The sequence below is a fragment of the Vombatus ursinus genome, unplaced genomic scaffold (genome assembly GCF_900497805.2).
Source record: "Vombatus ursinus unplaced genomic scaffold, bare-nosed wombat genome assembly UNPS02014847.1, whole genome shotgun sequence".
NCBI classification, from domain to species: domain Eukaryota; kingdom Metazoa; phylum Chordata; class Mammalia; order Diprotodontia; family Vombatidae; genus Vombatus; species Vombatus ursinus.
In genome coordinates, this window is record NW_020954625.1 from 11,343,014 (window position 1) to 11,356,360 (window position 13,347).

The 13,347-nt window shown below is 38.0% G+C and overlaps 1 protein-coding gene across 1 annotated transcript in view; it reads left to right on the forward strand.

Annotated features, from left to right (window-relative positions):
* Positions 1 to 13,347, forward strand: part of JMJD1C (jumonji domain containing 1C) — a 188,453-nt gene that overhangs the window by 14,847 nt on the left and 160,259 nt on the right. Inside the window, exon 2 of the mRNA XM_027840562.1 lies at positions 2,846 to 2,996. The gene's annotated coding sequence lies outside the window, so the exon portion shown is untranslated. The remainder of the gene's footprint in view (positions 1 to 2,845; positions 2,997 to 13,347) is intronic.

The following is a 13,347-nucleotide window of genomic DNA, read 5'->3' on the forward strand; positions in this document are numbered from 1 at the left end:
AAAGTTAAGTGAGCAGACCCTGCAGAACGTTATACACATTGACAGCAATATTGTAAGGATGATCATCTGTGAAGCCTTAGCTACCTCAATCAAAACAATGCTCCAAAGTTACTAGATAGTGTGTGCCCTTTGACTTTGCAATATGTTTTCTAGACCTGTTTCTCAAAGAGATCAAAGAAAGAGAAAAAGGACACATAAGTACCGTTAAATGTTTATAGCAGTTCATTCTGTGGTTGCGAAAAATTGGCAGCTATGAAGATGCCCATCAGTTTGGGAAGCCTGGATAGATTAGGGTATATGAATATAGTAGAATACTATGGTTCCCTAAGAAATGACCAAAAAAAAAAGACGATTTCAGATAAACCTGGAATATCATATGTGAACTGATATCGAGAGGAATGAAAAGAACCCAAACAACTCCTCTGCTATCTTTGCCTCTCCTCCGGCTTGTAACAACACACACCTTCTTCCTTTGAACATTCACAATTCTTGCCATATTTGTCAGTTTGCCAATTTTACCTCGAGGTTGTGTGGATTTGATTTTTCTGAGTCTTAGATGTATAAAGTGCTTTGCTCAGATAGGTTGACCTAAAAGACAAGATGTCTGTTCAGGTCTCACCTCTGGCACACACTGCCTGTGTGACCTAGGCCCATAACCTAATTGCTTAGAGCACTCTAGAATTCTCTGAAACAATTAAGTTGCAGAGAAGGTACTGACTTGAATTTGTAGAATTCTCTATGAAAATGGATTTGCTGGGAGTTCTCTTTATTAATAAAATGACTGGTCGAATCTCTAGCCTTAATTTTTTTTCCATCCAATCACTTTCTTCCTTATTATTCTAGTTGCTTTCATGTTGTTGTTGTTGTTGAGAAGTTTTGCCATTTCATGTAATTGCGATGATCTGTATTATCTTTTGTCACACTTCACTTGGCAAGAGTGAGAAAAGATGGATAGGGCTGTTGAATGTTGGATGGCTTGTAGAAAGAGAGATACTTTAAGGTTGGATAGCAATTTTAAAACATGACAAATTTCTATAATCTTTGTTTTTTTAAAATACACAGGAAACAAATTGGTTATCAATGTGGAATGCATTTCTTCATCAGCTGTCCGTATTTTGTACTTTATTTTAAGATCATATGAGACTCCTTGAATGATGTAACTTTGTTTTACTCTCTTACTGATGTGAGGCAAGGACTAAAATAGACTGCTGTATGCTCTATAAATGTGTTAGACAGCGTCATGGTGCGTGTTCAGCTATCAGCCCAAATGGCAGAGGGATTCCCTCTATCTAGTGAGAACCTCCGGATGCTTTTGTTTCAGAGGATGTGATCGGCATTGCAGCAAGTGTTACTGGTCTTCAGTTGCAAGGCTGTAGAACCCTTGTCTCAGTATAATTGCCTCACACCATCTTTCAGTTTGCATACCTATTATAGTAAAACCCTATCTGTCTGCTTCTACTTTGGTGGGAATGACCCTGGGAAATAAGCCTGCCCCCAAATTTTCCAGGCTCCATCTGTCTATATCCTTCATTTATCATAGTCATGATCCAGTGGTAGGAGGGAAAGTCAGTCAGAAAGCACTGTCTAGTTTGTTAGAGGGCTGGACATCTTAGCTATTCTTCACTCTAGTCCCCTGAAGCCAAGATTCTTTGATTCACATCTGTATTTACATTTCTTACTGTTTGGGGAGCCTTCGGATCTCCCAAATGTAAAGAGAAAGATAACACAAGAGCTAGGAGGTAGCTGCTTAACCTCTTTTTACAAATTAATTTAATTAGCTTATTATTGTTATGTTTTATTATGGGTGACGATTGTAAAAATTTTGTTAACTCAGGATTAAAACTCGTTGAAACTTTTCTGGAAGTAGTAGTCTACTTTTTGCTTTAATCAACACAGTATGCTACTATAAGTGGCAGGTAGGTGGTGTTGCAGTGGGTAGAGAATCGGGCCTGGAATCAGGAAGACTCTTCTTCTTGAGTTCAAATGTGGCTCAGACACTTCCTAGCTGGTTTACCCTGGGCAAGTCGCTTAACCATGTTTGCCTCAGTTTCCTCATCTGTAAAATGAGCCAGAGAAGGAAATGGCAAACTGCTGCAGTATCTTTGCCAAGAATCCCCCAGTGGGGTCAGGAAAAGTCAGACACAACTGAAATGACTGAATGACATCAATCCTCCTGGGATTTATAGTTTCGTCATGTGGCGCTGTAGCTGCACATTTGGCTGCCTTTTCCATGTAGACAGTTTCACAATGACAAGTTCTTCTGGTGACAAACTCATCTCGAGTTAGCTTAATGACCTTTGGATGAACAGTCTGTTTTTGGGCCTGTTTTTGAAGGCTAAACAATTGACAGGATCTGCCAGAGATTGTGCACAGTCAACATAGCTTTTCAGAACAATCCAAGGTTTTCCTCACCCCATGATCAAGGGAGCAGATTCATACTTTAATAGAAGTTAATTGTGACCATAATTTAATGGTTCTCTGATTTTAGCATTTTGCTTCTAACATCTTTAGGATGATCATTACTGAATTCAGTTCTGTGTACGTATAGGAGCAATGTAAAAAGTTGTAAATTAAAGTTACAAAAGTTATAAAAGTAAAATATAGGAGTTTGAATTGAATCTTTGCTGGCCTACATTCCTTATTGAATTATATCTTGTTTGCCTTTCGTTAAAAAAAAAAATTAATGTAAAAGAAATCTAGATGAATATTTATGGTAAATACTAATTTTAGAAGAAATTACTATTTAATCAATTTCATATATTGTATTTCAGTTCAGAAATTATTTAATGAAAAACTGATAGTATTAAATTTTTTTTCACTTTGCTTATGTGTAACTTTTCCCTAGATATATATCTAATCTGATGATCTTGAATGGGAGAAGCTAAAGTGGATTAAAGTTAATGAAGATTTTACTGCTTTCTTGTTGGAATACCAGTTAGTTTGGACAAAAAGGAAGAATCCTATCAAAGATTAAACACATTCAGCGGCCTACATTGGTAAGTTTTTTTTAAATATTCCGTTAAGAATGTCAGTTATTTATTCATGTACAAGAAATAAATGTGTTCATGTAGCTCCATCTTTCAGGTTGTACATTAACAATCCCATAATACTAACACTTTTTAAGTATCTGATTGCATCTTCAAAAAATTGCCATTCTTTTCTAAAAGATCTCATCTATCATTCTGCTACAAAAATCTGCTAAGTCTCGCTCTCAGTTCTGTTTTGTCCACAAAATAAAGTTTAAGTTAAAGTGGAAAAAAATAGAAAATATAAAGGGATGCTGAGAGCTCAGTTGATTAGGTGACATGCTTCTTAGAATTTCTTATTTCAGTTATGTTTTACATTTGGAAGGGAAAAGAAGTACCAATATTAAAGTTTTTGATTGCATTTCATTGTGGGGTTGTTTTTTTTTTTTTGCTATGATTTCATACATAACCATTTTTTCAGAACTTATTGAGAAAGGTAAGTTAGTGTAAAATTACTGAGAATTCAGCTTTCGGGAAATAGAGTAAATCTTAAATTCTGAGCACATTGGTTTCTTTTTTCCTCTGGTCTTTAAGAGTAAGCCACTTCATATGCTTAAATGGGTAATTAAATATCATTGAATGATTTGAACCAGATATGTGATTTCACCCATCTAAGAAACTTCTTTTCTGAGTGCACATTGGCACGTGAGCCACAGTTGACAGGCATAGAGAAGTGCTTCGGGCACTGACCACTTCACTTGCTGGCCTGCTTTCCTAGAGCTCCTGTTTGTCAGAAGTGAGATTTGAACCTGGTAGTCCTGACTCTGAGGCTTGCTCTGTCCACTAGTATTGAAGGATTTTTTTCCCCTGACTTCACTTTTAGTCTGTTGGCAGATATATTTAGAACAAACTAATTTTCAGTTACTCTTATTGGTATCCCACAAGCACTTATTAAGCACCTGTGTGTGCCAGGTACCAAAAGAGATCCAAAGTTTAAATGAAGACATGGGGGGACAGGCAGGGGCAAATTATGTTCTTATTCCACTCAACTCTAACAAAGAGGCTGCAGATGTGTAAATGTTGTGAACATTGGGAGGAAGTTAGCCACTCCATCTTAGAATTTCTATTAAAGCAAATAGTTCTACATGTATCCTTGATTTTGGGAGACTAAATTTCAAAGAGTCATTAAGAAGTAAAATTCTGTAGGGAAAGTTAGCCTGGTTAGGATGGGAAGTTCTCAAGATTAAAATTTTGAAGGCTCAAAGAAAAAAACAGTTGTGCAAGGATGAAAAAAAATATTACTAAAGAGCCTAATTTGTACGTCTGGGGAATTTGTCATCAAACTTAAGTCTTCAAAAGACTTGTCTAAGTGGAATCAAGGACTAGTGACCGAGTTTGAATTTTTAAAATGGTAATATGGCCTTGTAAAAAGAGTATTAGTTTTGCTAAAGCTTGGAATGAACTGAGGATAGTGATGGAAGCTCAGATTCATAAAAGGGGTTTGGAGATTTTTAGCTGATGTAGGAAAAGGGAAAGATCAAAAAAACTTTGAGAGTGACTCTCTGGGGAAACGACAGCTTAACTATAGGAATACAGAGCTGCTCAAATTCCATTTTATTTCAGTGTTCTCTGCTAAATGGAATTGTTTTTAATTAGGTAGGGCAGAGTGAAATGGCTAAGGGGGAATTCCTATCCCTCCTTCTCAGTTAAGTAGAAAATGGGAAGAGAAAATGTCGAGGTCGTCACCTAGCCCAGATATCCTAGGCTGTTGAAAGACTAAATGGAAATGATTGAGTAATGTTTTCAGTTTTCTTTTAAAGAAGGGTGTGTATGGCATTGAAAAGGGATCACAGTTAGGATTTCAAAAAAGGGGAACTGAAGAGAATCTGCAAATTATAGACCAATAAATTTGACTTCTGTTTTCGGAAAAGTCCTAGAAGATGTTATTTAAGATAATTGTTCGGATCACAAAGATCCAAGACAGCTTTCATGCAAACAGGTCATACCAGACTAATCTTGTTTCATCTTTTGATCGCGCTACACTTTTGATAGATCTGCATAATAAGTATAGGACTTGCTATCTTCCCATCAACTGGAAAGCTTCCCAGGCTTTCTGACAAAACGCGTTCTCACCTGGTAGTCTTGGAGGAAGCACACTAGTGTGGGTTCATGAGTGATAGTGTTAGAAAAGGTACTTCCTCATCTCCTGGGTCTCCCTCTCGTTCTGAGAGTGGGTAGCCACGTGCTCTGAGGAGCTGAATGGAGTCTAGTAGGTGGAATGAGAGCCTCAGAGCAGGTGGTACAATTTCAAATCCATTTTGATTGACACCTTTTGTTTCAGTGTAACCTACATTCTTCCTCTCTCTCTTTTTCCTTCTCCTAAAGAGGTATCAATAGTACTTTTTCAAATCATTAAACTTCCCTTTGGAGTTATAAAATGCATTTGGTAATAAGCATCTGAAATCACATGTGTAAAAATGGTCACGAATACATGAAATTACTGATCTCAAGTCTTTTTCTTTTTCAAGTTTTCAAGATTGTTTAAGAAATATGTTGTAAAAAATGTTTTTACTTACTGTGTTTTGTAAAATTGGATTATCTTGAATTACGAAGCATATTAAGATATCACAGACACTGAAGTATAAACCACAAATTCTGAATTATGGTCTTTTACTCTCTTTGTTTCCTGACTCTTGAATTTACGTTGTTAAAACATTATTATTTCCTCGCTGTGTGACTCAGGACAAGTCACTTAACCCTGATTGCCTCACCAAAAAGCAAAAAAAAAAAAATTTAATTCTTATTTTCAACAAAAAATGGCAGTTAAAGTTCAGTAAATTTTTTAAATGTTCTCCTTTTTTTCTTGTTATTGAGTGGTCTTATGATGGTTATCATTAACTTATACTGTTTTTTCATGTAACCTTTTTAAAAAAACAAATTCTTAAGTTTAATATGTTAAAATCCTTTATTTGATGAGTTGGCTTTTCCATTGCAAGCATTTCCCACACCTATCCATCCTTCTTGTTATACTTGGAACTGCTCAGGATTTCCATTCTGCTACTATTGTAATTGAAGTAGCCAAAAACAGCAATCCATAGAAAATGTAGATGATGGGTGTTGATTTCCCTTTTTTCCTGTCCAGAAATGGCAGTTGCCATGTCTACCATGTGTTCTGATTTAAAAGGCTTCATGAAAACATTTGTACAAGTTCTGGGAACAAAATCTCTGCTTATGTGATGTTACAGCTGGGTCTTCAGATGTTTTCTGTAATTTCACTTGCGCAGGTTAATTTCTTTGGACCCTGATGTCGTACACCATCTTGATGTATTAGAGTTGTGATGTCACAATTTAGGCATCTGAGAGCCTTAATGGTGAAACTCGTCCCCAATATCTTACTTGCCTCCTACTGGGCAGAGAGCCCTAGGGCTGGTGTGGGCTTCTTCTCAGGTCTTGTAAATAACAACCCGAGTAGAATTGATTCTCCGTTATTTAGGGTCAGAAAATTTGGGGAGCATAGATTTAAAGCCATCAAGAACCATAAATGTCTTCAAATCTTACCCTTTAATTATGTGGTAAATAAACTGAGGCCCAAAAAGATGCTGCAGCTTGCCCCCAGCAGCAAATGGAACTGCAGGTCTAATACTCTGCCCTCAACTGCATGTTTACTGCTGGGTTTCCTTCAGCATTGAGATTCTTTTCTAGTGACTAGTGTTCTGAATTCTCTAACCTAATGGCACAGTTGCTGTCCCGGGCAGGTGACTACCCTGACTTTAACATGGGACAGGGTAGGAAAGATCATTCTGATGTAAAAGGATGAAGTCATCAGGTCACTGTTACTCCCTGTCCTTTACGGCCTCTCCACCTTCCTTCATCCTACGTCGTACTTTGTTGGATTGCAGGACTGCAAAGAAAACCTGGCTTCTGAGCTGACTCAGTCTTTGATTTACATATCCTTGGATCACAGTTGGCCCTAACTCCTTTCCACAGAGAGGATCACCTTTCTTCACCCAGCCCCATAAAAATCCTCGTCAGTGGATCAAGTCATTACCCTTTGAATCATATGATAAATGGAATTTAAGGCGATTGAGTGGTTGTCTCCCTGTGTTTAGTTGTTCTGTTTACCTTTTAGAACAGTGGGCAAAGCTCTTCCAGATCTGGGACTCTTAATGTGTTTGTGTCCTGGAACCAGCTCAAAATAGTGGATAAATTGTCAGTGTAAACATTGATGCCTTGGAAATCAGCGGAAGGCAAACCTTACAAATCCAAGGGCTTTCTTTAGGGTTTTCTTAATTGTCAACTTCAGGCAAAATCTGGTCCGAGGCCTGTTTTTCACGTGACCAGTGACGTTACAAGGTTTTTTTTTTTAACCATTTTAAATAAAGTTTTTATTGTGGCTAAAAACGCAAAAACCATTTTTGGTTGACAGGCTGTACAAAAACAGTCCAAGAGCTGCAAGATTTTGCCTTTTGCCCTGATCTAGACTTAAGAAAGTGATGGAGAAAATGTGATTAATGCAGATTAGATGCATTTGAGAGGAGCTGGTTTTCAGATATTTACCAGAACATTTCTGTATGAACCTCTTTGACAGTCTGATGAAGCCTTTCCAGAATATCATTTTCAAATAAATGAAATAAAATACATAGAATGAGAAAGGGAACAACACAAGGTAGGCAAGCCAGCTTTGCTGAAGCAGGAACCACCTTGACCAGTTGGAGGCAGCTTGTGCTAGACAAGTCAAACCACTACCACCTTGACCACCATCTCCTCTCAATCCCTCCTGGGGGACAGCCTGAAACCAAACCACTAGAACTGTTTGCAACTCGAACCCCCCAGCCATCATTAAAAGGAGAAATCCCTTCAGTGTTGAGGAAGGGGCCCACCTTGATTGTTACTACTAGCATCACCTCATGACCAGCTGCCACCAATAGGCAGAAAAGCACAGGAACCCTGAGAGCATCTGGGAACTTACCTGCTTCCTATAAACTGTTAGGCTGCCCCAACACCCATTATCAATCTTGTTCCTTTTGAATAAGGTATAATCTTTCATAGTTTTATGTTAGTAATGAGCCCCATCCCACCAAGTCTCAGTGAAATTTGGGGTTTGAAATTTACTTGGCTCTGTTAGGATCTCTAATTCATCCATCATAATAGCTATCCATAATTTTATGTATTTTGTGTGTAGACATGTAGTCCTGCTGGTCTAATTAACTTTTAAGTTCACATTAAGATAGTTTTAAAAGTAAATACAATTGGATGTCAGAAGCTCAGAGGAGCTGGAGAATTTCTGGAAAAAAAGAAATTAGGAAAGGGAGAAGCAAATGGAAGCTGTGTTTAAAGATCCTGGAAAGATTTAATCAAATAACTGATAAGTTATAGTTGGGCCATTTAGGTATAGTCAGGGAGAATTGAATAAGACAAAGGCAGACAGGGTCTGAATCCTAGACACTTCAGAGAATTGACCTGGTATAGTAGCAAGTGTTTTCAAAAGGTGCTGCAAAAGGACTAACACCCTAGCATTTTTTGTAGTTGGATATATGAAAACAGAGAATTGTCCAAGTAATCTAGAGGCACTGTGTTGCTTTTCTGTCTATTGGCAATCACTCGCTGTATATGCAAAATAAAAACTGATTTCCCTAGCTTGAGGAAATCTCCCCTATCCTTAATTGTAGAGAAGAAATAAGCCAATGGAGTAGACAGGAAGAAAAAAAAATCTGTAGAAAGAAAAAAATCAAAACTAGAGTTAAAAAGAATGGTAAGGATATAACCAAGGCAACTAAATTGTACAGTAGAGCACTGGACTTCAGAGTCAGGAATACCTGGGTTCAAATCCTGCCTCAGACACTTGATAGCTGTTTGATCCTGGGCAGTCACTTCACCTCTCCTAGCCTCAGTTTCCCTTATTGGTAAAATATGATGATATTAGCAGCTACTTTACAGGGGTGTTGTGAGAATCAAATGAGATAACAGCCTGTAGACAAAGCACTGTACAGACCTTAAAGGGCTCTGTGGGGCTAGCTGTTACTACTCCTCTAGGAACAGAGATGAGACGAAATTCTGAATCCCTGGAGCTATGTAAATGAACTTCAGTGCCCTTTGCAGAGGGTGGATCTGTCCATGAGAAATGCCCTGGGGAAATTAAAGATATCAGGGCACAGATGCCAATAAGTGATGTATCACTGGATAGATCTATCTAGATCTGTCCAGAGACCTGTCACTGGAACCAAAAGTGAAAAAAGAAAACACTGATCTCACTCATTGGTGAAAACCTCTAAAGGAATTCAAGAGGCAGTTGCGTATACGGCAGAAGAACCAGACAATGAATTCCCTTCCTGGAACTTTTGTTTAGAAAAGCATCGAGAACCCAATCGAAACCCCCGCCCACGTGGCAGTGGTGGAATGGAGAGTGCTTTGGATTTGGAATTAGGAAGGCTCAGGGCTCAAAACTTATCGTGGACTCTTAGTTCGCCAAGTGCATGAATAGCTCTGGATCTCAGTTTCCGTAGGACTGTCTCTTCAGATGAGATGATGGACACAAATCCATTATTTGGGCTGATTTAGGTGGAAGCCGGTGAGCCGTAGGAGATAGTGATACAATGTGAAGTAGGTCTGGCATGAAGGTAAGCAAGGGCACAAATTTTTGCTCCAAGTTCAACTGTAAAATTAGGTAGTGAGACTAAATGAACTCTAAGGTACTTAATTTCTAGCTCTTCAGTCCATTATTGATGATACCATGAAAAGAAACCTAGCAAGTAGCTCCAGTACTCTCTAAGAAACAGAACACAGATACGGACGATAACCCAGTGGCTGGGAAGCAACAGGAAATGGAACCAACTCGCTTTGACAGTGAGCAGATCTGAGGTTCGGTGCTGCTTATGATGCCATGGTGATGGCCGTGGGCATACACTTCAAGAAGTCTTCAGAGGCGTATTTTCATCACTAAAGAATTTCATCAATAAAATAAAGAAATCCATGTATTAGGCATGCAGTTGAAACAACAACTAGGAAAGCAGCAAATCATAAACAATAACTGAACACTTAAGTAGAAATTACAGAAATTAAAATAGAGATTCACAAAATTGAAGGCAAAAAATTAATTCATTAAAAATACATAGGGTAAGACAGCAAGGAAAAATACATAAATGTTCCTCGATGTCTAGTGGAGAATTTGGGTGATAAACCAAGTAAATAAGAGATTTTAAAGCAAAGCTCCAAATAGGACTTCATAATATAGAAGAAAATTGAGAACTCTTGAATTTTAGGCAAAAACTACTGAAGATAAAATTCAGTAATTAAATTAATTCTAAGCATTTTTTTGCTCAAAGAAAGTGAAAATACAAAGGGAATGAAGATTCATCCTGCCCTTGGAAATCTCTCTACCCAAGACATTTTTGATTTGCAGTTTATAGGATTCCAGAACAAAGACAAAAGACAGAATTCCACAATAAGACATGATATAGTCAGTAAGTTCAGGTAGCAGTTTTGATTAAAACAGAACAATAGTAAAAACTTGTGGCATAACCTGGAGTATAATTTTCCCCAAACCATTCAATATATCTTTAACCACTTAGAAATCCTAGTCCATTACTCTCTTTTTATAGATGAAGAATCTGAATCCCAAATAGTTTATTTCACTTAAATTAGTTGAGCTATCAGTTTGCCGAACTACAGCCTACTTGCAGGCCTGTTGACTGATTTATCTATTAACCTGCTATGTGCAAGGTCCTCTGCTTAGCATTTGAGAGACAAAGGCAAAGACTTAAGTCTGTGTTTTTTCCAGTAAAGGATTTTAAATGAAAGGTTAATGAAATTGGGTTTTATTCCATAGTAATCAGGAGCCATTGAAAGTTTTTCATATTGCCATATACATAGTATTTTTTTTTTCAAGCTACCAAAGTTGCCTGTTTCCTGTTTTCCTAACACAAATTATTTTCTCTTCCCTCTATACCTTTGTTCACGTGGTTCTTGTTATTAGCATGCCTACCTCTACTACCTTCTACTGTAATTTTTTTTTAAACGCTTAAGTTCAAATGGCATTTAATCTCAGAAGACTTTGCTGACTCCCTGGAAGACATAATTTTTCCTGCCTATGAATTGTATGGATGCAAGTCATGAACCACAACTAGTCTATGAAGAATTTAAAATGACTATTTCTTAGATGGCAATAAGAGGCGTATGGTAGGTGTGCAATAGGATATGCGTATATAGTCTACTTGAAACAACTGGGTAGTCCAATAGATACCTAAAATAACTGTAGAAACAAAGTGGTGTCAGTACAGAGGAAGAGGGGGAGAATTTGTAAATTTTTAATTTGTAAAAAACACATATAAATCTAATTCTTATAGCTTTAAATGTGAATGGATTAAACAGTCCCATAAAGGGGAAAAGAGTGACAGATTGCAATAGACATCATAAACTGAATATGGTTGGTAGAGAGAAGAGTTTGGATGGGTAAATTTTACTAAAATTTTAGTTGTATTGAGTTTGTGATTTGGAGAGTGGTGTCTAAGAGAAAAGTTAGAGTTGGATATGTAAATCTTGTATTCATCTTCATAGATAGAGTAGTTGAACCCATGGAAGCTGATGAAATCACCAAGTGAGATAATCTGGGAGAAGAGAACAGGACCCTGACAGAGCCCATGGGAACCCTATGGTTTATAGGCATTACCTTGTTGAAGATCCAATAAAGGTGACTGAGGAGTAGTCAGGCAGGAGGGAGGAAGAAAGGTGAGAGCAGTGTCAAGAAAACCCGGAGAGAAGAGATTAATTAGGAAAAGCATGTTACCAACACTGCCCAAGGCGTAAGTGAGGTCAAAAAGGATGTGGTTTGAGAAAAGGCCATTCAGTTTTGCAATAAACAGATCCTTGGCAGTTTGGAAAGAGCAGTTTCATTTGCGTGATGAGGCCAGAAGTGAGATTGAAGATGGCTTCAAATTGAGTAAGGGGAAAGGAAGTGGTTACATGGAGTGTAGATGGCTTTCTCAAGGAATTCAGCCAAGAGGAGAAGACATGAGACCATATCTAGCAGGGATGGTTAGTTCAAGTAAGGGCTTTATCAGGATAGGTGTTTTTGAGCAACCAGAAAGGAGCCAAGTAGATAAAGAGATCTTTTCCTTATGGAGAGAATTAAAATGAGAATGAATGCAGCCTGTTGGAGATGATCTTTTTAAAAATTCAGTTCTGTTTTATTTTCAGCTTTGAATTCTCTTCTTCCTGTCTTGCCCAGGTCCACTGCAAAAGTACAAAAAACAGTCTGTTAGAAAGATATATATTTAAGCAAAACAGAGTCCTGCATTAGCTGTGTTCAGAAGCTAAACAAAACATATGCCTCACAGTGTACTGAGTTTATCACCTCCCCAATTGGAGGTGGGGCAGCATGTTTCATCATGAGTCCTTTGGAGTTATGGTTGTTCCTTGTGTTGATCAGAGATCCTAAGTCTTTCACAGTTGTTTATCATTACATTATTATTGTTTTTGTATCGATTGCTCTTCTGAATCTGCTCACTTTGTTTTGTCTTTGTTCATACGAGTCTTCTCAAGGTTCCGCTGAAACCAGTCACCTTCATCATTTCTTAGAGCATGATAGTATTGCTGGAGATGGTGCAGCTTGACAAGAAGAGGGGTGACTTTGTCAGGTCCTCCACGCAAAGGAGAAGACAGTAGGGGAAGACACGTGTAATGAGAGATGGGAAGGGAAAAGAGTTCATTCTTGGGAAGTGGTGAATTGTGAGGTAGGGTGTTTGGCTGAGAATGTGGAAGGAGATGGGCGTCATTGGAGGCTTAAGGAAGGTTGAAAAAGTTTGGAATAGCCATGGAATTATACAGGGATCACTTTATTGAAATGAGGATCCAGGTAAGATTAGATCACATAAATTTTTTTTTGGACCCAGTTAACACTGTCTTGTGGTTTTCTGTAGTTCTTTTTATGAATAGGAGGAGGGAGGAGAATGGTGAGAAGCATCCAAGGCTGTGGTTTGGCAAGTCATGATTTGTTGATAGGATAAGGGGACAAGGGACTCACTCATAGAAGATACTGTGGAGTTAAACAAACTCAGAAAAAAGGACCTCTAAGATAAGGAAAGGAGGAAAGTGTGGCTAGATCAGGGGTGATGGAATGGAAAAGAACTGAGAAGTAAAAGTATTTAAGGGCCTCACGAGGAGGAAGACTAGAGTCTTGGGATTGCAAGGCAGAGGGAAAAGATGGAGTGATAAAAGATCACAATTGGATGAAGGAATTTGAGTTGACAGACATAAAAGTACAGCAGTCATGAAGGATGGCAAGGTCCAAGAATGTGACCATCTCTATGTGTAACTGAAGTAAAGGAGTAGGTCATTAAAATGGAGTGGATTGAGGAACTGGACATTTAGGATACTTGAGGGAACG